The following is a 26,548-nucleotide window of genomic DNA, read 5'->3' as shown; positions in this document are numbered from 1 at the left end:
TTGTCTTTTTGATGTTTCTTATTAACTAGTTAAACATGTTCAGGTGAAACAGGTTTAAGTTTTCAAAATACATTCAATCTCTTCTTATTCCAGATTAGTAATTTATGAACACCAAACTTAATACCATCTTCGGCACACTGAAGCATCTAAAATAGGCCTAGCATACTTTACGTCCTATTCAGAAAAGAGAAATTCTTATTCATCTCATTTAAGGAAACCACAAAGTCTGAATAGTTCTTGTATATTCCACACAAATTGGTTTATCAACCACTTGGACATCACAAGGGAATACATCTTGCATCATCAAATATGTTATGATAGGAAAAGGCTTTGACAAAAGTGACTTTGAGTGTCCTTCAGTTTCATTTAAAACTCGACAGATTGAGGTGTATGACATTTGAAAAAAATTATGTGCTCAAATATTTGCTTTTTATTAAACTATTCTAAAGAAGGCATGATAACTTCAGGAACAAATACAAGCCACAACAGTGGTCCCTATTCATAGCTCTAAACTAAGTGGGAGCCTTGATTCTTTGAATAAAAAAATTATCTGATAAAAACATAGTTTAAATTGACCTTGAATAATGCTTGCAAATAGATGACTGCTTTCTTGATCTATGAAGCACTTAGGAAGAATCTAGACTGCCATCTCAGCACTCAATCGTGTATATTGCCAGAAGCTTTTCTATTCTATGAAAATTAACTAATGTGGAGTTTTGAACTAAGACATTTTGGTAATAGCTCACGTGAGGACTCAGAGGTGAAAGAAATGGTGAATGGTAGGTAGTACTGCCCACAGGAAAAGACTGGAGCATTTTACTAGGGAAGATAAAAGATACATTTTTCTCAGATTTAGAATAATTAACAAATGTTTTCTTAGGCTAGTTTTATTCATATACTATACTTACCACAATAAACCCACCATATTAGTCACACACTTTTAGAGAAAGAGAAAAGAACTATCATTTAGACCTTATCAATTTGTCCTTTGAAGTTTTATATGACTGAAAATATTTCATACATTAGTATTTAATTGAAAATGTAAATACCAAAGTGGAACCAAATATATAGTTTAATAAAAACACTGATATCTAGCTCTCTGTAGTATGAAATTATTAAAATGTTATAGTATTTTATCCTAAGGGAACACATTTTTGGTATATTGATAATTTTTTTAAAAGGATAAAATAGCATGAATTCCAAGCCTATCTTTGTTTTCAAGAAGTGTGTACATTTTACGTTCTCTTTTGTGTGCCTGTATACGTATATCAATATATTTGGAAAAAGATACTAAAATTTAGTATTACTTGTCTTATGGCAGCATGATTCTTGATGAATAAGTATTTTGGCTTCTATGTGATTTATGTAATGAACATGTTTATGCACATAATTTGATAAGCAAATTAAATACTTTCAAAAACACATACCCTTTGCTCTATGGACTTGTTTGTAGAGCAACACTCATACCAATTTACACTATTATACCTCTCCTGACAACTTTATAATTATGTGGCCCCTTGTGCTGTTTTTCATGCTAGAGTGTTCCCATCATCAGAAATGATCTATTTCCTCAGACACAGCTCAAATCTAGGCTGCAAATCACCTCTTGCCCAATTACTACTACAATATAATAACAGACATCTCTGCATCCTCTCCACAGCAATCCCACCCATTCTCCACAGGTCAGCCAACACCCTATCAGGCCGCTTGTCTATTATAACCCTCCCATTGCCTTCAGGATAAAATCTCGACCACCTGATGAGGCTTATGATGACTTCCGTGATCTGGTCTCTTCCCACCTCCCCTGCCCCATCTCATGGCTGTCACTGTCTTGCTCTCCTCTTTCCATCCTCATGAGAATTCTTTCAATTCTTCTAAAGCCCTCCTTTTACCTCTGGACTTTTGCACTTGTACTCTCCTCTACTTGCAAGATTTTCCTCACTCCCATCCCATCCCATCCTCACCTTTCCTTAGCCAAACATGACTCATTAATGGAGTCTTCTTGGCAGGAACACTATTTCCTCAGGAGGTCTTCCCTGATGTCCCCAAGTTAAATTAGGACACCTGAATATATGCTTTCCTGACACCTGATACATGCTCTTTTGTAACAAGCACTGACCCTGTAATTGCATATTCAATTAATATTTTCTCTCTGAACTCTGAAATTCCATGAGGTCAGGTATTATGTGTAGTGTTTATTGTTGTATTCTCAGTGTTTGCACAATATCTGTCAGAGAACCTCCTATGAAATATCTGTAGAATGAAGTAGCAAAGGAAATCTTGTTTTAAATTCTGATAGCTTCTGTGGCACCATTATCTCATCTCCACAGGCTAAAAACATTCACAGGAAAGCAAATACTTGTGCCAGAGGATAGATCACATGTAGCTAAGCCTCCCTTTGTACTTTCCAAAGGAAACATCAAATATTTCAATTATAATTTTATGTCTTTAATGATTATCACTGATTTGAACATCCGTACAATCAGTTCATTATTTTTTTTTTATAATAACTGCCCTGTGCCACAAAATAGATAAACATAGTTATTATTAGTAGGGAAAGTAGAGAGAAAAGTCTTAAATAATACAGCTGGAGGAAATGGAAGCCTTTTGAATGATTTTGAAAAGAGTACATAAAAATGCAATAATACATATACACCCACATGCATACAGACATACAATTTGCCCTCATACCTTTAACTGGCACTCACAGAACAATTAACATGATCGATATGGTATGATTTAAATCAACAATAGTTTCTGAAGATTCTTGAGACTCAGCTAAAAAGAGAACCTACACTGCATTCCCAATGAATAACAAAGAGGTGATCTAACAACAACAAGAAAAAAATAAGAGTGGGCAGCAGAGATAGGTATAAAAAGACACACTAATTTTTAAGACAGATACCCACACAAATGGGCTCATACAATCCCATGACCCACAGATTTCAGATGTCTTCTAGTCGAGAGTATTTTTTTAATTGAACTATTTGATTTTGAAATCCAAGGACAGACTTTATTCTTAGTTGGCATAATGGATAGGAAATCAGATGGCGCTTACTTCACTATATGTTGACTTTATTCTCCAAATCCTTTGTTTTTCTACTAGAATATAAAACTAATGACTTTTCTTGTGGCAAAATTGTATATAGGGGCTTCCCTGGTGGCGCAGTGGTTAAGAATCTGCCTGCCAATGCAGGCGACATGGGCTCGAGCCCTGGTCCGGGAAGATCCCACGTGCCACGGAGCAACTAAGCCCGGGTGCCACAACTACTGAACCTGAGCTCTAGAGTCCACAAGCCACAACTACTGAGCCTGCGTGCCACAACTACTGAAGCCCAAGTGCCTAGAGCCTGTGCTCTGCAACAAGAGGAGCCACCACAATGAGAAGCCCACACACTGCAACGAAGAGTAGCCTCTGCTCGCCACAACTAGAGAAAGTCTGCACACAGCAACGAAGACCCAACACAACCAAAAATAAATAATTAATTTTTAAAAAAATTGTATATAAGTACATTATCAACAAACAAAGGCACATCTAAATAGAGTGACAATGTCTTCCTAACAGATGATTCCCAAACCCCTCTTAGTATTGGGTACAAAATAGCTCCGATTGTTTAAGTTCACCAGGAATAAGCCCACATTTTGCCTCTACTTCATGATTTTCATTAACAAGCTGCACGTGGAAAGGCATAAATGAAGTACATTATTTTAAGAAAATGCCCTAAAAGCATTTCATTCCTTTACAAATTCATGGTGATATGTTATTTATAACGTATCCAATAACTCTGTATGATTGTATTCATTTTATTTAATCCTGTCCTTACTTTGATATGCTTCTAAAACTTTACATGCAATATAAAGGACATAAAACAACCCATTTGATCGGGAAAGGTCAAAGATAGATATAATTTCTGATGACCCTTACTTTTCTTTGGAAAGTGTTGGGATCTGATACCAAGCATGCTGGGATGTAGAAACACTACATGGATTTTCTTTGGACAGTCAAATGTTGCAGGCTTATACAGATAGAAGAGGTTAAAAACAAGGAAAGTGTACCTGAAAATTGAAATCAAATGAAAGGCGAGAAACTATTTTCAACTTCAAGTATCCTAAATCAGAGGTAAGGATAAAGCAGTAATGACCCACTTGTCAAAGACCAATTCATTTTGGAATTATAAAAAGTGTCCAAGTAGAGTTTCAACTTTTTAAAAAGCATGCAAATCAACTACGATAATCTACTGAATACATGAATTAGGTTTATAAAGCCAGAGCTTCTCACTGAATAAAGGATAATAATTTAGTTGCATACTTCCTTTACCCCGATAAAAGTGGAATGAGGTTTTTCTTTTGATTTACTTTCTTTTTCCTCCAGTTAATTTTATGTGGGTTAAAATTGTTGTTACCTCCACTGAAAATGTCACCAGCAACATACATGTCTCTGCTGAAGTAATTTTCAAACAATAAAACGGTATGTAAAATTTGGTTTACTTTTCATTTTGAAGGATTCAGTAATTTTTTTAATTAATAAATTTTTTAAAAATTAAATATAATTGATATATAACATTATATCAGTTTCAAGATTCAGTATTTTTGACAAGAAGCAGGACCCATCTAGTAACACTACTACCAATTGATAGGTTCTAGCTCTAATTGGTGTGGCCATTTGGGTATAAGGTACTGTACATAATGGATATTTCGAACAAGGTTCCACAGGTGGAGAATAAGACGGAAAATCTGATAATTCATACTTAAAAGTGTAGCACCTTCAATTTTGATTGAATTCAGGATAGTTTTACTTTCCCACCTAACCGATAATATTTGGTCACACTACAGTATATTAATTTTTTATAAATCAGTAGACTTCAAGGAAACAAGAGTAATTTCAAAGAATCAAGGTAAGCAGCAAGGAGTAATAAAACTCAAATCCTTGAATTGGAGTTAAATTTCATGGTGGTACTCAGAAAACAAAGGGAAAAAAATTGTAATCATATTTTTATGACTATTGGTCAGTAGAGACAAGCTATATGAACTTCGCTAACACATATTTTTCTCCTCTCATTTTCACAGATCTCCCCTGATGTGTAATTTCTCTTCAGAAATAAAAGTGGCAGTTTTGATAAGACATAGTAATATACTTGGAAAACAATAAGGAAAAGCAACTTTATGAACCCAACATTTGTTCAGAATAATCTGAAAGTGAAAACAAAGATACTCGCTTCTTCTGAAGGTTTCCTGTTTCCTCTTTTTTAAGGCTAGGAAAGGAAACACAAAAGTGTTCTTAAATGCTGTACATACTTCCAGAGAAGATTAGGAGTCTGTTTTTAGACTTTTTGTTTTTAAATGAGAACATGGCATTTGGCTGTGCCTAGGCCCATAAAGCAAAGTAAAAGTTTAACAAAGTTTTGCAAAATTACTCTAGTTTTAAAAGCAGCATTATCACATTATTTCCAACTACATGCTGTACGAATAGTTGTTGTACAAACCATACAATACAGTAATATCTAATTTAGCTGGCAAGGCTTCAAATAAGTAGATTTTGAACACTATTGACACTCCTCAAGGGGCAAAGTTGTGAAAAAAATATAGCTGTTTTAATGAAAATATCTGTCCTATGTATTACATGATTTGCTGTATCGTTAAGATATGTACATAACAAACATTTGGCTCCTGCCTACTTCGCCAGTTTCATCTTGAACCATTTATTTCTAACTCTTTAAATTCTAGTCACTGTGGACTTCTTTCAAATTCTACAACCAAGCTAATCCTCTTCGAAGGTGCCATTCACCGTGCTTTGGAAATTTCCTGCATTTCTGTGTACACCTCAACACTCCCACCCATCCCAACATGCACACAGACACAGACATCTGAGTCTGGCCAACTTATTTCTTCTTTTGATATTAGCTTATATGATTCTCAGGAAAGCATTTTCTGGATCCCTCCACCAAATTAACCTAGAGCCTTCCATTGTGCATCCTTGTAACACTTAGTAGCAGTAACTGTAATTGTGATGAAATGGTTTCATGTAACTGATTCTAGATTATGGGTTCCTTGCAAGTAAGGACTATGTGTGGTCCATCTGTTCACTGTTTTATATACATACCTATATATATATTTGAAAATACACAAAGTGAATTTTGCTTGGACTTCATATTGCCTTTTTTTCTTCCTTGCCCACCTCTTATCTCTGCTCTCATGCCACTCATTGATAGCCCAAGGCATGCATCCATGTCTACTCTTCCTAGACATATCTCATGTACCCAAAAGACTTCACTTTCCTTCTCTAGTTCCAATAGTCAAATCCTTTGTTTCTTTAGTACAGCTTAGCTATACATTAGGAAAGCAATCTGACTCAATGAAGTTAACACATAAGCACTGTGTACTCAAAGTACTGTTTCAGGTATACATCAATACATCACATAGAAACTATTATTAAAGGGCTTAGATTTTGGCTGGGGAGTCAAGGGCCAAAATGAGGAAAGTTAAATGGAAGCTCGAGATAATAGATAACTATGCATACGTATAAATTAACCACTGCTTGAATTGTAGTTGCCACAGAAGTTCAGACAGGGCATTGGATTAGAACAGACAAAGGTGTGATAGAACCCAAAGAATTTTACCTAGATCACAAGCAGTCTAAGTTTTATTGAAATAAAAATCAGATAAAAATGTGTTGTAATGTGGATATTAACACCCCAAAAGTTGATTATTCTCTTTAATTTCATAAAGCTCTACACGCCTACCTCTATTTTTTAAGTAAATATATTCTCTAAAAGAATATATTTTGACTCAAACTAATTGCAAATACAAATAAAAATGGTTAAAATACATATGCCATGCAAAGTGAAACTTGTAATACACACAATGTTAAAACTATTGAATAAAATACTATGCTATCTCTTTGGTGGGGCTAATGGCAGACTCTGGGAGGGCTCACACCAAGGAGTACTTCCCAGAACTTCTGCTGCCAGTGTCCTTGTCCCCACGGTGAGCCAAGGCCACCCCCCACCTCTGCAGGAGACCCTCCAACGAAAAGCATGTGGGATCTTAGTTCCCACACCAGGTATCGAACCTGCACCTCCTTTAGTGGAAGCGTGGAGTCTTAACCACTGGACTGTCAAGTTTGATGGTTCTGCTGACGATCCAGTGGGGATTCCCAAGCTGAAGAAACTGCTGGCGGGCCACTGTGGGCTGGAACTCTGGCACTCAGAAGTGAGTTGCCAACCAGAGGGCAGACAGCAGAGGCAAGAAGAACTACAATCCCGCAGCCTCTGGAATAAAAACCATATTCACAGAAAGACAGACAAGATGAAAAGGCAGAGGGCTATGTACCAGATGAAGGAACAAGATAAAACCCCAGAAAAACAACTAATGAAGTGGAGATAGGCAACCTTCCAGAAAAAGGATTCAGAATAATGATAGTGAAGATGATCCAGGACCTTGGAAAAAGAATGGAGGCAAAGATGGAGAAGATGCAAGAAATGCTTAAGAAAAACCTAGAAGAATTAAAGAACAAACAGAGATGAACAACACAATAACTGCAATGAAAACTACACGAGAAGGAATCAATAGCAGAATAGCTGAGGCAGAAGAACGGATAAGTGACCTGGAAGACAGAATGGTGGAATTCACTACTGTGGAACAGAGAGAAGAAAAAACAATGAAAAGAAATGAAGACAGCCTAAGAGACCTCTGGGACAACATTAAACACAACAACATTCGCATTATAGGGGTCTCAGAAGGAGAAGAGAGAGAGAAAGGACCAGAGAAAATATTTGAAGAGATTATAGTTAAGAACTTCCCTAACATGGGAAAGAAAATAGCCACCCACGTCAAGAAAGCGCAGAGAGTCCCGTACAATATAAACCCTAGAAGAAACATGCCGAGACACATAGTAATCAAATTGGCAAAAATTAAAGACAAAGATAAATTATTGAAAGCAGCAAGAGAAAAATGACAAATAACATACAAGGGAACTCGCATAAGGTTAATAGCTGATTTCTCAGCAGAAGCTCTACAAGCCAGAAGGGAGTGGCATGATATACTTAAAGTGATGAAAGAGAAGAACCTACAACTAAGATTACTCTACCCAGCAAGGATCTCATTCAGAGTCGATGGAGAAATCAAAAGCTTTACAGACAAACAAAAGCTAAGAGAATTCAGCACCACCAAACCAGCTCTACAACAAATGCTAAAGGAACTTCTCTAAGTGGGAAACACAAGAGAAGAAAAGGACCTACAAAAACAAACCCAGGGGCTTCCCTGGTGGCGCAGATGGTTGAGAGTCCGCCTGCTGATGCAGGGGACACCGGTTCGTGCCCCGGTCCAGGAAGATCCCACATGCCGCGGAGTGGCTGGGCCTGTGAGCCATGGCCGCTGAGCCTGCGCGTCCGGAGCCTGTGCTCCACAACGGGAGAGGCCACAGCAGTGAGAGGCACGCGTACCGCAAAAACAAAAAACAAAAAACAAACCCAAAACAATTAAGAAAATGGTCATAGGAAAATACATATTAATAATTACCTTAAACGTGAATGGATTAAATGCTCCAACCAAAAGACACAGGCTTGCTGAATGGATACAAAAACAAAACTCATATATATTGCTGTCTACAAGAGACTCACTTCAGACCTAGGGACACATACAGATTGAAAGTGAGGGGATGGAAAAATATATCCCATGCAAATGGAAATCAAAAGAAAGCTGGAGTAGCAATACTCATATCAGATAAAATAGACTTTAAAATAAAGAATGTTACAACAGACAAGGAAGGCGAGTACATAATGATCAAGGGATCAATCCAAGAAGATATAACAATTCTAAATATATATGCACCCAATATAGGAGCAACTCAATACATAAGGCAACTGCTAACAGCTATAAAAGAGGAAATCGACAGTAACAAAATAATATTGGGGGGCTTTAACACCTCAGTTACACTAATGGACAGATCATCCAAAATGAAAAAAAATACGGAGACAGAGGCTTTAAATGAGACAATAGACCAGATAGATTTCATTGATATTTATAGGAAATTCCACCCCAAAACAGCAGATTACACTTTCTTCTCAAAGGTGCATGGAACATTCCCCAGGATAGATCATATCTTGGGTCACAAATCAAGCCTCAGTAAATTTAAGAAAATTGAAATCATATCAAGCATCATTTATGACCACAATGCTATGAGATTAGAAATCAATTACAGGGAAAAAAACGTAAAAAACACAAACACATTGAGGCTAAACAATATGTTACTAAATAACCAGGAGATCACTGAAGAAATCAAAGAGGAAATCAAAAAATACCTAGAGAAAAATGACAATAAACACGACGATCCAAAACCTATGGGATGCAGCAAAAGCAGTTCTAAGAGGGAAGTTTATAGCTATACAAGCCTACCTCAAGAAACAAGAAAAATCTCAAATAAACAATCTAACTTTACACCTAGAGGAACTAGAGAAAGAAGAACAAACAAAACCCAAAGTTAGCAGAAGGAAAGAAATCATAAAGATCAGAGCAGAACTAAATGAAATAGAAACAAAGAAAACAATAGCAAAGATCAATAAAACTAAAAGCTGATTCTTTGAGAAGATAAACAAAATTGATAAACCATTAGACAGACTCATCAAGAAAAGGAGGAAGAGGACTCAAATCCCTAAATTTAGAAATAAAAAAGGAGTAATTACAACAGACACCGCAGAACTACAAAACATCCTATGAGACTACTACAATCAACTGTGTGCCAATAAATGGACAACCTGGAAGAAATGGACAAATTCTTAGAAAGGTATAACCTTCCAAGACTGAACCAGGAAGAAATAGAAAATATGAACAGACCATTCAAAAGTAATGAAATTGAAACTGTGATTAAAAATCTTCCAACAAACAAAAGTCCAGGACCAGATGGCTTCACAGGTGAATTCTATCAAACATTTAGAGAAGAGCTAACACCCATCCTCCTCAAACTCTTCCAAAAAATTGCAGAGGAAGGAACACTCCCAAACTCATTCTATGAGGCTATCATCACCTTGATACCAAAACCAGACAAAGATACTACAAAAAAAATAAATAAAATTACCGACCAATATCACTGATGAATATAGATGCAAAAATCCTCAACAAACTACTAGCAAACAGAATCCAACAATACATTAAAACGATCATACACAATGATCAAGTGGGATTTATCCCAGGGAGGCAAGGATTCTTCAATATAAGCAAATCAAACAATGTGATACACCATATTAACAAACTGAAGAATAAAATCCATATGACCATCTTAGCAGATGCAGAAAAAAGTTCTGACAAAATTCAACGCCCATTTATGATAAAAACTCTCCAGAAAGTGGGCTTAGAGGGAACCTACCTCAACATAATAAAGGCCATATACGACAACCCCACAGCAAACATCATTCTCAATGGTGAAAAACTGAAAGCATTTCCTCTAAGATAAGGAACAAGACAAGGATGTCTACTCTCACCACTGCTATTCAACATAGTTTTGTAAGTCCTAGCCATGGCAATCAGAGAAGAAAAAGAAATAAAAGGAATACAAATTGGAAAAGAAGAAGTAAAACTGTCACTGCTTGCAGATGACATGATACTATACATAGAGAATCCAAAAAATGCCACCAGAATACTAGAGCTAATCAGTGAATTTGGTAAAGTTGCAGGATACAAAATTAATGCACAGAAATCTCTTGCATTCCTATACACTAATGATGAAACATCTGAAAGAGAAATTAAGGAAACACTCATATTTACCATTGCAACAAAAAGAATAAAATACCTAGAAATAAACCTACCTAGGGAGACAAAAGACCCGTATGCAGAAAACAATAAGACACTGATGAAAGAGATTAAAGATGATGCCAACAGATGGAGAGATATACCGTGTTCTTGGATTGGAAGAATCAATATTGTGAAAATGACTATGCTACCCAAAGCAAGCTACAGATTCAATGCAATCCCTATCAAATTACCAATGGCATTTTTTACAGAAGTAGAATAAAAAAACCTTAAAATTTGTATGGAAACACAAAAAATCCTGAAGCCAAAGCAGTCTTGAGGGAAAAAAAACGGAGCTGGAGGAATCAGACTCCCTGACTTCAGACTATACTACAAAGCTGCAGTAATCAAGACAGTATGGTACTGGCACAAAAACAGAAATATAGATCAATGGAACAAGATAGAAAGCCCAGAGATAAACCCACGCACCTATGGTCAACTAATCTATGACAAAGGAGGCAAGGATATACAATGGAGAAAAGACAGTGTCTTCAACAAGTGGTGCTGGGAAAACTGGACAGCTACATGTAAAAGAATGAAATTAGAACACTCCCTAACACCAAACACAAAAATAAACTCAAAATGGATTTGAGACCTTAATGTAAGACCGGACACTATAAAACTGTTAGAGGAAAACATAGGAAGAACACTCTTTGACATAAATCACAGCAAGATCTTTTTTGATCCACCTCCTAGAGTAATGGAAATAAAAACAAAAATAAACAAATGGGACCTAATGAAACTTCAAAGCTTTTGCACAGCAAAGGAAACCATAAACAAGACGAAAAGACAACCCTCAGAATGGGAGAATATATTTGCAAACGAATCAACGGACAAAGGATTAATCTCCAAAATATATAAACCGCTCATGCAGCTCAATACTAAAGAAACAAACAACCTAATCCAAAAATAGGCAGAAGACCTAAATAGCCATTTCTCCAATGAAGACATACAGATGGCCAAGAAGCACATGAAAAGCTGCTCAACATCACTAATCATTAGAGAAATGCAAATCAAAATTACAATGAGGTATCACCTCACACCAATTAGAATGGGCATCATTCTACAAATCTACAAACAACAAATGCTGGAGAGGGTGTGGAAAAAAGGGAACCCTCTTGCACTGTTGGTGGAATGTAAATTGATACAGCCACTATGGAGAACAGTATGGAGGTTCCTTAAAAAACTAAAAATAGAATTACCATATGACCCAGTAATCCCACTACTGGGCATATACCCAGAGAAAACCATAATTCCAAAAGACACATGCACCCCAACGTTCACTGCAGCACTATTTACAATAGCCAGGTCATGGAAGCAACCTAAATGCCCAACGACAGACAAATAGAAAAGAAGTTGTGGTACATATATACAATGGAATATTACTCAGCCATAAAAAGGAACAACATTGATTCTTTTGTTGAGATGTGGATGGATCTAGAGACTGTCATACAGAGTGAAGTAATTCAGAAAGATAAAAACAAATATCGTATATTAACACATGTATGTGGAACCTAGAAAAATGGTACACATGAACCGGTTTACAGGGCAGAAGTTGAGACACAGATATAGAGAACAAATGTATGGACACCAAGGGGGTAATGCCGCGGGGTGTGGGGTTTGTGGTGGGATGAATTGGGTGATTGGGATTGACATGTATACGCTGATGTGTATAAAATTGATGACTAATAAGAACCTGCTCTATAAAAAAATAAATAAAATACAAAAATTATTTAAAAAATACTATGCTCGTTGGCAAGAATTTGAGGGCAATATGCTATAATGAAAATATTTGTGTTAGGATGGAGGGATCATGAGTGATCTTTTTCAAATTTTAATTTAATATTATTGATACTGTATTTATAGGTATTCCAATTTTGCTCCCACCATTTCTTAAACAAAAAAGAAGCATTTTCTACAAATTAAATGTAGTGCCTTAATTCAATGTTATAGCAAGAGAGGGTGGCACACCCAAGTGCCCTGTCAGTCAGCCCACTTATACAGCTAGAAAGAGGACTCAAGTAGGGTAATGCTATATTCGTGACTTATGCTTCAGAAGCCACTCCAGCTCCTTCTGTGAAACAGCAGGCCTTTGTATCGAGTTAAACAATATCTTCATATGAGACTGCTGTGATGCTGGGCATGGAAAGCCACGTCTACTGCAGAGTTCAACAGTGCTTTGGGGAAGAAATTAGAAGCTAAGTGCATTTCTAACTGGCTTAAGAAATTTCTCCCTTCATGTCCCTCTGTTATGCGGAACTACATTAAGAGATCTAGTGTGCCTTTATACAAAGATTTCTAAGAGCATGTGCTCCTATTAGCTACTTACATTCAAAAATTTTATTTTGGATATTGTTCCATCAGAAGAATTAGAAATAAAGGTAATCTTGTGAACTTTGGATGTCATTGCCTGTAGGTAATATTTACAGGTTCTTCCCTAAGCCTTCTAGGCTGTTGGGTTCCTAATGCAAAAAACACTGAAGTATCATATCAAAAACCAGCAGCGAGAAATGAAGAGCAACAGGGACAAGCAGATAAGAAAATACAGAACGTACTCTGATAAATTAGAGGTCCTATTCTGTTATCACGCATACTAAAGAGTTCTTTTGTGGTAGCCGTGTAGCATTTAACACAGAAGAATGGTTTAACAGCTACAAAAACAGACAGGGCCACTGATGGATACCACTCAGTTGTGAGACTAAGAAAAATGAAATGCAAGAACAGACCCACAGTACCTTACAAATGGCATTTTGCCATTTTCCCAGATATGAGAATCTTAAGCCCTTTCTAAATCAACATTTAGGCTTATTCTCCGCAATAGGAACTCATATATAGTCTAAGACTTCTTTTCCCAGTTCTTGATTTCTGAAAGTCAGAGAAATATGTGGTACAGTTGGATTTTCTACCTCCTCATACCAACTTTGACTTTTAGTGTATTCCTCTTAATATTTAGACTGGTCTATGAAAGAGGAAATAAGTAAATGTCTCCTACATGGTCTGATATAGCCCGTAAATGGTACTGAGAAAGTTCCTTATCCTCCAGTGAAGAAAAGTAAGTCTGATTACTACTGCATTCTAACCTCATTTTCAATGGACTTCAATCTCTCTCCTCTACTTGTAATTGGAAGGCAGGAAGATTTTTTTCAATTAGAAAGATGGGGTTTGTCAACTGCACACAAATTATTTACGATTAACTGCCCTGGAAGTGCAAAGGATAGGCTGAGATACAGCTGTTGAATCAAGGCCAGCCTCTTCAGTTTCATAAAATGTAAAACCTCTTACATAAAACAACCAGCTTTTTCTTTTGGAGACAAATGAAGCACTATGCATTTGAACTAAAAACCCTAAAATAACTTTCCTCCAGTAAAATTTTGTTTTGGCTGTCAGCAATTATTTCTTAGAAGAAAGTACTCATGTGGTCAGATTCATTGTGGAACGAGAACCCTTGGTGGTTAAGATACTGGGCTTTAATTCCTGGGTTCAAATCCTGGCTTTACTATTAACTAGCTGGGTAACATTGGGCCAGGAGCCTAACACCTCTGAGCGTCAGTTTTCTCATCTGTGAGATGAGTATTTGTAAGAATAAGTGACATAATATATGTAAGTCTCTTAGCACAGTGCCTGGCACAGAGTAAGCATCCAGTAAATATAAGCCATTATATTATGATTGTGTCATTATCTGTTATCTGGTAGAATTTGCCTAATATGATATATTTAGAAATACAGAGATCACAGAAATTGTTTCTCAACCATATGAGCATAGGAAAGTAGTTGAGGTAGGTGTGAAAAAGAGTAGAAAATAAATCTATTTTTCTTTCCTAGGACAAAATATAGCCAGGGAGCTGATTTATTATAAGTGATGTCCTGAACCCTATAGGTGCTTTGTCAAAATCACTGCATTTTTTCCTAAGCAATGTCAGCTTCATTCTCAGAGGTTTATGCAAGGCTACGGGTAAACCAGTGGGAACAGCTGAAAGGAGGTCATTAGCTTGAGGTGGGCACACAAAAAGAAAAAGCCAAAGGCACCTGCCCAGGGGGAAAATAGAATTTAGGGGACCACTATCTGTTCAGTGCAGCAGCATGGTGACAAAGCCGCTCCTGGAGTAAGAAAACTTTATTTTCAAAATGACATTTTAATCTGTATTTTAATGATTCTAAGAGATGCACTTCAACTAGAATGTCTCAAACTCTTCTTTTCCCCCCATAATGCTTGTGACAAAGAAGGGCCACAGAAACTGTAAACAGAAGCCGACGCCGTGTGGCCTAAAGCAAGTCAGTCCTATTATCTGTAAAACGAGGTCAGTGGACTGTAAGGCCCGCAAGACGACCTCCAGTGCTAAGGACTGACGGCCCCAAGTTTAAGGTAGGATCAAGAAGACATGCATTAGGCCATCTTGTTAAAACATTCTGTCTGTGGGTTTTTACGATGGATTTAATTTTAGAGCCATTAAAAACAAAATATCATCAATGTTCCTAACACTGCAAATACCTTTAAAGAGTATGAAATCTTTGACTTGGTAGGTTTTTTTTTTTTTTCCTGTTCTTTTTTTAAACTATCTCATAGTTTGGGAAATTTATGAAGATTTTTGGTCGTCATCTACAGAGACCTTTATAATTAAGCCATTACATTTTTCTGGTATGTTTAATGTTCTAAGCTTGTCTTCTTTCTTCTTTCAGCTGTACAGACACACACCCCTCTCACCATGTAGACATTCCTCTGGCTTCTTTCTACCCACCCACTGAAGCATGTCACTGCTCTGACAGCCATTTCAAGAGGAGAAAGGCAGGCAGAGGTTAGATTTTAGGAGATTTCAATTTTATAAAAAGTAGGTAAGAGGATGGGAGGGAGGGAGGGAGGGAGTACATTATGACGTTTGAAAAGAGTAGAGGTTTGTCTCCTCTTCATTTTAAATGCTTAGCTCTAAAGAGATGAGAGGACAATTTTAAGAGGGAATCTAAAGGACTTCTTCAAATCAATGGCTGCTCTTTGCAAACCCCTTTGTCCAATATTTATCTAAGTAAAATCTCTTCTCGGGTATCTCAAGCACCTGTGATCTGGGGAACTGTACTTTGGGAGATATTCCTGGTTCAGGAAACATCCTCATGAGACTTCCCATCCAGTGAAATCTGACAAGAACAAACTTGAAAACCTGCCAGGTAGTGGCCCAAGTGTAAATCCGAGCCTGAGTGGAGATCACCAATTGAAATCCAGACATCCTACAGGATGCAGTAGGTACAGTAGTTTCATTGTATCACTTAGAATAAGACCATGAATTTCTCCACTGCCAGCAGTACTTCCCTTTAAACTTCAGCCATCTGTGATTTCTAGTGGATCCCTAAATACTGAACAGAATGGAGAGAAGAGCAAAGTATAAAAATGTCCAACAAAGTTTAAGCTGATGCGCCATTAGTTAGGACATTTGGAATTGATCCCCTCACATGTTCTTCTCTGTCATTTTATAATCCAGCACATCTATAGTTAGATAGTGTCATTTTCAAGGATAGGGCTAAACAAATTGGGCCACACAACTCTGGCCTAATTAACACTTCATTTAAATTTTTTCCCGAAGTCTTTGAAATCCAACTGGCGACTTGCAGTGACTTCAGTGAAAATCAATGGTTTGTTGGCATCCTCCACACAAGAACCCTTCAAACACTTCCAGACTGTTATGAGCTGACTTGTGTCCCCCCTCCCCCCAATTCATATGTTGAAGCCCTAACCCCCAGTGCCTCAGAATATGCCTGTATTCAGAGATAGGGCTTTCAAAGTTATGATTAAGTTAAAATGACTCCTTTATAATAGGCCATAATTCAATCTAGCTGGTGTCCTTATAAGAAGAAGACACACAAAAAGGCACCAGGGGCATGCACACAGAGAGAAAAGACCATGGGAAAACTCAGAGAGAAGGCAGCTATCTGCAGCCCGAGGAGACAGGCTTCAGAAGAAATTAACCCTGCTGACACGGTGACTTACTTCGGACTTCTCTTCTCCAGAACTGTGAGAAAATAAATTTCTGCTGTGTAAGCCCCCTAGTCTGTGGTATTTTGTTATGGTGGCCCTAGCAAATTAACATAGAGATAATTTAAAACTATTTAAAATCATATATTGCTGGCTTATTCACAGACCTTTGATGTTAAGCAGATGTGATTGTATTTCGCCACTAATTGCCAAAAAGTCTAGAAATGAGTACTTTGGATTTGCATTTTAATGAAGTACTACATTAGTGTCAAACTCATATCCATTTTAATTTTGGTTAAATAATACATTTTGTCCTTTTCTGGACTTGCTGCAAATCATAATCTGCACCACAATTCTGATAGTTAAGCCCAGTTACAAAATGAACTCTACCAATTTATATTTTGTATTATTTCAGTTAAAAGATAATGATAAAATTGATTTTAGTATGAAATATATATATTTAGGCATTGTTCCATTATGTCTATAGAACAATTTTTACAAAAGGAGCTATTTAACCTTTCATATCATTAAATGAAATTTCTCAAATTAATAAAAATTATGTGATATTATCATTTTCTTTAGTTTGTGGCCCCCTATAGCTTCATTAACACAGATCACTGCAGTACTATTAAAAATTTTGCAAGAGGGAGGAGATATGGGGATATATGTATATGTATAGCTGATTCACTTTATTATAAAGCAGAAACTAATACACATTGTAAAGCAATTATACTCCAATAAAGATGTTAAGAAAGAAAAACAACAACTTGACAGAGTGTGGGGATCTTTCGATGTCAGTAAATACATAAAATCAATTTAAATTATTTTAATCCGTTTAAAAAAATTTTCGTGTTCGTGTTAGAGTTCTAATTTATTTTAAAAGTTCCCATGCCAAAAAAAAAAACTACATAAGGTAAATCTCTACTAACGTTAATGGTTAAATTAGGTGAGATTCTTTTATTGAAATATACTGGTTTTCTTCAATTTACCAAGTATTGTGAGATCACAAAATATTTATTGTGCCCACTTCCAAAACTCTAAAAACAAATTTTAAGTCCCAGAGGACAGAGCCTATATTATTCATACAAATTTCTATTCTTAGAAACTGCCTGAGGAATCTTTTAAAATAAACATAACAATTATTCTGCAAGACGTTAATTAGTTTTTTGGGACTTGCTAAATAGTCATGCCAACAACAACAAAGAATAGCAACTTTCACTGTTAACTTGAAATATTTATCATCTGCTCAAAGCTGGATGGGTGTCTTGTTCTGTTCTCATTCTCTTTTGGGGCTTATCGCTGAAGAATGATGCCAATTCCAAGCCTCTGTGAAACAGTCCTGCCATAGCGTGACATCCTCCACTGAAAGTGCCCAGGGACAGTGAAAGGCCTGGCAAGTGGATAACTGTACCAGTTGGTGCTGAAACAGAAAGGCTTGAGTTCTATATGCATGCAATTATCTCAAGGTCCCTTCTATTTCCTGAGAAATTGGACACAGCTTTACCACTCCTACCTGTAGAGCCAGACTTCAATATACCTTTCGGCCTGCTTTTTACTTGGGAAGATGCTTGGTAGAAGGGAGTGGAGAAGCTTTGTCAGTGTCCTCGACTTTTGCTCTCTTCTAATGTTCCTGGGACCTGCATCCTTAAGAGGAGCCAAGCCTTCATCCTCAACGCCAGTGTCTTTCCATCTCCACTCTCCATGCTATAATATAGTCCAAGCACCGTCTGGACTGCTGTATCATCTCCTACTTTAGCTCCAGACACTCATTCTGGCTCCCTCTAGTTTATTTTCCACACTTTTAAATGGAGGGGTTATTTGAAATAATGTGTTTCTGCCGATAGACTGTAAGCTCATGAGAACAAAGGATTGTGTCTGTTTCTGATCACCACTGTATTCCCTGCAGAGCGCCAGGCACATGGGAGATCTTAAAGGAATGTTTTTGAATGAATTACTAAATCAATTAATGAACTGTACCCTCTTAGACACTTGTTTCTTCCACTATCCCTTGTCCTTCACATTACCATACCGAATCTCTCCACCCTGGACTCTTTATCAGTCCTATCTCATGCTCCCAGCCTCTTCTCCATGATCCACACTCACTGATTCCATCCTACATTTCCTTCTAATGCTGCTTCTTGCAGGTGAAAATAGGTACCCACAACAGTGATTGTTTTTCTAATCAATACATTAGGAAAACAGAAGAAATTCCATAATAAGTTTATATACGAAGTCAATTCTCTTCATGAAATTTGACACAATGATTCTCTGCTAACTATGTGTAGGGACATACAATGATTTTAGTTTGGATAGGAAAATGGGGAGTCAAAAAAGTCATAGGACTACTAATCTTTTTTAGGAAGTCCTTGGGCATTCTGAGGAGAAACATCACATATAAGCTCTTAGACATACGTAAATACATTATATGCTTAATATTTCAATCAAAAAATAGACAAACATGAAGGAAAAGAAGGCCTATGCTATAATAACTTGGTATTTAATAAAGTTTATGCCGAAAGAGGTATATGCAAGCCATGTTTTTCTTTTCTTTTAGCTGGCAGTGTAGTACACTAAACAAACCTCTGAGCTGAAAAAGCGTGGGTAGAGGGTCCCAGGCCTGTCACTAATGACACGTATAAACAGAGATACTTTATTTGACTAGTCTTAAAACAAAAAAGATTTTAGGTTGCCATGTTTTTGCATTTGATGACTAAGACATTTTATCTTATGACAAAGTAAGGGTCACAACATAGAATACTATCAAGAATACACAGCTTTTTAAACACTTTACATTGTCACGATAACTTGGGTGAAAATTATAGCACATGTAGCTGACATATTTCTCACCAAAAAAGAAAAGTGTCCTTTTAATAGCCCCAAGAGAAGAAGTTTCCAGTTTGATATTTGTGAAATCTTGATTTTCTAAATATTTAATCTATAAGGCTATTAACATTTATGGAAAGATATGATCAAGTCTGTCTGAGTTTATGGGAGTTAGAAAAACCCCAGGTTCAACTCTCAGTAACACACTCAACTCAAAGACATATTACTTAAACTTTCCAAGTGTCATCACATCTGTCAAATGGAGATAAATTATGAGATTATTTTTAAGAATGAGATGTAGGGCTTCCCTGGTGGCGCAGTGGCTGAGAGTCCGTCTGCCGATGCAGGGGACACGGGTTCGTGCCCCAGTCTGGGAAGATCCCACGTGCCGCGGAGCGGCTGGGCCCGTGAGCCATGGCCGCTGAGCCTGTGCGTCTGGAGCCTGTGCTCCGCAATGGGAGCGGCCACAACAGTGAGAGGCCCTTGTACCGCAAAAAAAAAAAAAAAAAAGAATGAGATGTAATTTGTGTTAAGCCCCCAGGTTCTGGTACATAGTTGGCGTTAACTCTATGATGGCTACTTTTGTTTTTATAGATTACACAGAATCACAGACCTGTAGAAATGAAAAAGACTTTATAGCTAGAGTCTGGTCTAATTCCCAACCTATTAAGGATGGTTTTGATAACCTTGACATGTTGGCCTCTTGAGCGCCACAGAATTAGAAGAGAGTAGGAAAGGTACCATGGCTTATTAAGAGTTTAAGTAAATTATCTCATAAAACTACTATTGTTCACGTTATTTCCGTTTAAAAGGACATGAAAAAGTAAACAGAGAACATCATCACACATTATGGGAAAATACAATAGACCTTCTTGTTTTGGTTTGGCTATACATTGAAATACTCTAATTGCATTCAATCATTAAACTTAGTTTTTCTAGTAAATGGCTTTTAGGTGTATTCAACACAAATAGCAGGAAAGTTCAAAGTATGAAACTGAAATTACAAATACAGCAAAAGAAAATAAACAAATACCTATAATCCTTGGATTCCTATTGGTAACACTATGAAAGCTACTTAGAAAAATGTAAATCAGGAAAATCAGATTTCCAAAAAATGTCTATATGTGTAGAAACAAAAATATAAAAAATAAGATTCCAAAATGAAAAATATCAGACCTGAGAGAAAAGCATTTGATTCTACTATACAGCTCTCTCCATCCTCACAAATTCTACTCCTCCTATAGTCCATTTTGGGGAGCCACTGAAGAATTGAGAAGCAGGAAGATATATAATAAAAGCAATTTTAGGAAGGTAAGCATCTAGGCTGTACACCTAATGGGTTAACATAATGAAGAACATAGATAGTCTATAGCTGATGATAGGAAAATTGTGATAAAGGTCTTACATAACTAAAACAATGCAAGTGCAGATAGAAAATGATGGAAACTGGGGAGTCATTGAAGGAGGAATTACTGGAAACTAGTGGCTACCATTGGATTTAGTGCTTTGACGGGATAACTAGAAAGATTTTGATATATGGGGTAATAAGGTGAATTACATTATTAATAACATGCTAGGAATGTCAGAGGGTAAGATGGTTTGGGGAAGATATAATTCAGTTATAGAGTAAGAATTCAATTGCAATCAGGAATATAAATCTTTGTAAAAATGAAACAGTTGTGCTCATCACTACCTATTTGCTCAGAATATATTAAAATTTAACAGGAACATACCATTAGCACCAGTTACCAGCCTTGTCCAGGTGGACACTACTAATTTCACTTTATCATCATAGATTCAGAAACGTGCTCAAATTCTCCTGAGAACCCAGGGGAACTCAAGCTGGAAACCTATGGGATGTCTCTAACCCTAGGTCCATGTTGAAACTGCCCCCAAAAGCATTCTTTTGTCATAGTATAGATATTCCTTAGAAACCCACAAATTCTGGAAGGAAGTGGTTCTGATTGCCCTTCCTTAATTACTCCCTCAGCTTTAGTTAGCAGGATTGTTATGAAGTTATCATAAATACCCCATCACAAAGAGCAAGACCAATTTTTGTGCTACTTTGGAATCTTTAACCACCTGTGTTCTTGGGTTCATTCTCTCTCCTGTATGGAATGGCCCTATCACCAACATATGTCCATTCTAGACCAGACTCAGATGTTACTTCTTTTAAGCACTAAACGTGTGTATTCTCCTATCTACTTCATATCTCTTCCAGCTCTCATATTTACCTTTTGTGCTATGTAATCTTGTATTTCCCATACAATTCATGCTTCTCTAATGATTTATCTTTCCTCCCAAATTATACTTCAAATTCTTGTAGAGTAAAGACAATATTTTTTGCTTCTCTGTTCCCCACCGGTTTAGCCCACCATGGGACAACCATAAAGTGTGTCTTAATACATGCTCATTGGTGGATCACAGGAGTAACGGAGACTTTTGGCCTCCATTAGCTCCTTAATGTAGAATGTGTTAAAGAAATGGATAGGTCTAAGACTTCGTCTACTGTTAGCACTTTAAAGAATTTTATCCATTTTCTGATGCTTTTAAAAAAATTTCTAGTCGCTTACCTTTTTTCAATGCTTTCTAATTCAGCATGAAATAAATATTTGAGAAAAATATCTTTAGGCAGAAAGTGAAAAAAAACTATTTTGAACCCAAAATAAACATAATTTATGATACGTGAAACTTGATTAAGCAAAAGAAGATATTAAGCATAGATTTATGAATGACTGAGAATGTGTTGATATTTTAAGGTACTTTCAGTAGGAAAAAGGTAATAATTTCATATCTGGCTAAAGTTATTTTTAACCAGAATTATTTATTTCAGAATTATTATTTATATAATAATATTTAATTTTATTAATTCACTTAATATCTTCAGCTTCGCCACCTGAACAGGAATAAACCCAGCCAGCTAGCATAATGACTAACAGATTGATTCTAGTTTCTCCTCGTAAGAGACAAGCAATAGTCTCAATTCTATCTGGCAGTCTCATAGGTAAAGTGACGAATGTTCTGGATTGCCTAGGGCAGTGTTGGTATGTGTCTGTTATGCAGAAGTAACTATTAATAGTGTTTCTTTTCTCTCTCAGAACTGTGCCCATATGAATAGTGTTTACGGTCTCCTAATTATAGGGCACCATTGTGGGGAATTGAAGATGGAGACTTCCCTGATGGTTAGAGCCCAGACCAAAGGTAAGGTGCTTGGTATGAAGGAAAAGACAGCTCATTCTTTAGGGGACATCCTCTGTGTCAGGACACATGGCTTGCCGACCCATGCGCAGATTGGATTCCAGCTTCCACTCATCCCCTCTGACGGGGCATTGGTGAGTGCCTATAGTTAACTCACCAGTAGTAACTGTGTAACTATATGCAGTGGCCTGCCCATCAGCTAGCGTGGATTCCCTAATTCTCACGTATTAAAATTCAAAGGATCTCCAATACCTGATCCACATTCCCAACCTCTGTGAAATCTTCCCTGACTACCACACAGCACTCATTTCTCTAAATTTAACCAGAAAAGATTTTCTGTGCCACTCATTTACGTTGAACCCAGCCCTTCCTCAGTGATGTCTCTGTAGTGTTTTGGCTCAGGGTGGGCTTGGAGGGCACGAGGGGATGGGGCAATTACACGTCTGAGGTTTCCGGAAAGACTTATCTCCGTGTGTGTGAAGCCAAGTCTGGTAGCCAAGACAGGATAAATCTGTTCTCAGAAGGAAATGCACATTAATATGGGGATATTAGTACCTATTGTAATTACAGAATTTCAAAACTAAACTACTTTGATCATTAGGGTGAGGCTAACACTTACTGAGTACTCACTACTTACCACGTCTTTATTAACTACTAAGTATTTTGAAACTAATAACTCATTGAAAATTCAAACTACCCTAAGAAGTAAGTACTAACATTAACCCATTTTACAGATCAGGAAACTGAAGTACAAAAAGAGGTTAGAGAACTGAGCCAGAAGTCACATTATCTATGAAGTATTGTAACTAAGATTTGAACCCAGAGAGTCTGACTCCTGAATTTTCTCTCTTAACCTCCACACTATCCCACCTTTAATCTTGTGGTAAGTCTATAGCCTAAGTCGAAAGTTTGGTCATTTGATGTGTAGTCTATATTTCCTATCACGATTTTAGTGTTTAAGAGGGGTAGACAAGTTGGATTTGGCACTCACTTCTGTACTTAGGTAAGCAATACCCAGGAAAAAAAAGAATAACCAGAAGAGGAGGAGGACATAATCCCAAGGGAAAATTCCCAAGGGACACTTGAATGTTCTTTCAAGTTCTGAGCAGAAGAAAGAATAACCACTGGTATCAGGACCTCAGCACAACAAAGGAGCTATCTGGTGGGAACCAGGAAGAAATTTTTCTGATTTTTTTTTCTTACCGAGACTAAGAATAAATAGTGTAGACAGCATTGCATAATACTTCAGAGCACTGGAGTGAGCTTTGGGGTGTGTGATCTTGGCAAGTAACCTAATTTCTCTGTGTTTAGTCATCTATCCCAAGGAGATACTACAAGCTGCCTTATAAGATTTTGTGAGCATTAACGAGAAAATGTATGTAAAAAAACCACCACAGTGCCAGTAGGGAGTGCCCAGCATAGAATGCCTAACTCGCTGTTGCTGATGCTAGATCCTACCAAAGCCAGGAATTGAAATAAGCTCTGTGAACATCTGGGATTTGGGGTGAGTTCTCTTTACCTCTTCACCCCAGTCCTTGAGCGACACCATTTTCTTTATTGAGTCAATGTGATGGATTTAATCTTCTATTTGAACTCCACTTCCATAAAGCACAAGCCTCATCTAATGATCCCCAGGTGTGTTTCCTACTGTGCTCGCCACCATCCTGCCCCTCTTTTCTGCAAAGCAAACCTCTGCATTTTAAAAAGTTTCTATTTGTTTGTTTCTCCTCTAACGAGAAAATACACCCTCATCCAACTCCTCTGCCTAACTGAGCAATAAAAATAATAAATGAGAGAACTGAAGACTCCACGTGGACTTCTAAAATGCTCCAGCAAATGTGACCCTGAAAAATGATTATGGCGTGCTACCAATTAGTTGACACTGCGTAGAAAAATGAAGCTAAATGTCCTTCTATTCTGTCCAGCTTTATATCTCACATATCTAGCTAAAATACTTCATGGCTTCATTGGAAATACATATGGTAATATCTAGACAGACTTATGTTAAATATCTTCTTTTTTGGGTTCTCAACGGTCATTTTAAATGTTCAGGCCACCAGTATAGATAGTATGCTCAAGATGACAAATTACTTCAATAATACTTAACATGAGGAAAGTTAGTCTCAAATTTCCAGGATGGGGGTTGGAACCGTAGATGCTTTCTAATGCAGTAAAACTCATAAGGCTAAAACCAAAACAGACTTTTAAATGATTAAGATGAAAGTCTTTCTTTGAGAAATAGTCAACCCATGGGGCTAAATCTGACACAAAATATTCATCATAATTTAAATTTTAATATATGGCCTATTTAAAAGCTTCATACTTCAAAAGGTTTTCACATTTATTATGTCATTCTGTCTTAATTAAAAACTAAAATATTAGATTAGGTTACAACTTTGGATTATTACAGAAATTAGGTTAATATTCTTTAGGAATAAATGTACTTTCCTAAAAACCATATGAACATGTTAATATACAATTTAGTCACAACAATTATATCTAACTTAGTTTTACAAAGACATGAAGTTTTGTGGTTTAAAATCTTTTTTTCTGGAGTAATGTTATAATATACAGAATTGAATAAAAGGTATTTTTAAATGAAAATCATTAAAAAATATTAAGTTAAAGAAAAGTTGTAAAAGATAGTAATGAGAGTTCTACATAACTTACATGTAGCCTAACCTACTGTTAACATCTTAAATAACCATTGGACAATTACCAAAACTAAGAAATTGATGTTGTTAGTACACTATTAACTAATGTAAAGACTTTATTAGGTTTTACCAGTTTTTAACTAATGTCCTTTTTGTGTTCCAGGATCCAGTCCAGATTCCCACATTGTATTTGTCATGATTAGACTGAGGTCACGAATTTTAATTGAGAATACAAAGAATACCAGAGAAATAAAGTGCCTCTCTCAGCACATCATATCAGGAGGTGCATGAGGTCCATATTTCTTATTACTCGTGATGTTTATTTAACTCAACCACTTAGTTAAGGTGGTCTGCTGAGTTTCTCTGTGGAAAGTTTCTATTTTCCCCTTGCAGGAGACACTTTTCAATTACATAAATTACTAGCCTCTACTCAAACTTCTACCCATTAATTTTAGCATCTATTGGTGAATCTTGCCTTCAACAATTATTACTTTGAAGTTCTAATGTTGAATTTCTACTTCCATCACCCTTCTACATTTGGTACTGGAATTCTTCTGTAAGACAGAGCGGTGCCCACTCCCGCACATATCTATCTATCTGTCTATCTATCTGTCTGTCTACTCAATCACTTAATATCAGTATGTGCTCACAGATATTTATTTCACTATTTGGGTTATAATCCAATACTATATTTTGTTGCTCAAATAGCTCCTTCTGGCTAGTAGGAGCTCTTTCAGATTGGTTTCTGTGTCCTTCTGTCATGCCTTTATATCAGGGGTCAATAAACTGTGGCCGACAGGTCAAATGTGTCCCTCTATCTACTTTTATAAAGATTTATTGGAACATAACCACACCCATTCATTTACTTATTATCTATTGCTGCTTTTGACCTATAGTGGTGAAGCTGAGGAATTGTGACAAAGATCATGTGGCCCGCAAAAGCCAGATATTTACTACCTGGCTTTTTACAGTAAAAGTGTGCCAATCCTTGCCCTAGATGGATTTGTTTTTTTTTAAATTGAGAACTTTGGATAGTGCCAAAAATGCCTTTGTTTGTCACATCTGAGGTAGTTCATTCATAATACAGAACCGTGAATATATATTTTCCTAACTTAATTAGTTATAACATTTT

At 36.7% G+C, this 26,548-nt stretch overlaps 1 protein-coding gene across 22 annotated transcripts in view; it reads right to left on the bottom strand.

The window, feature by feature from the left end:
• Positions 1-26,548, bottom strand: part of NRXN1 (neurexin 1) — a 1,121,172-nt gene that overhangs the window by 143,235 nt on the left and 951,389 nt on the right. The window lies entirely within an intron of this gene.

This window comes from Delphinus delphis, chromosome 12 (genome assembly GCF_949987515.2).
Source record: "Delphinus delphis chromosome 12, mDelDel1.2, whole genome shotgun sequence".
NCBI classification, from domain to species: Eukaryota; Metazoa; Chordata; class Mammalia; order Artiodactyla; family Delphinidae; genus Delphinus; species Delphinus delphis.
The sequence above is the reverse complement of the archived record's forward strand: the minus strand, read 5'-3'. Positions and strand labels throughout refer to the sequence as shown.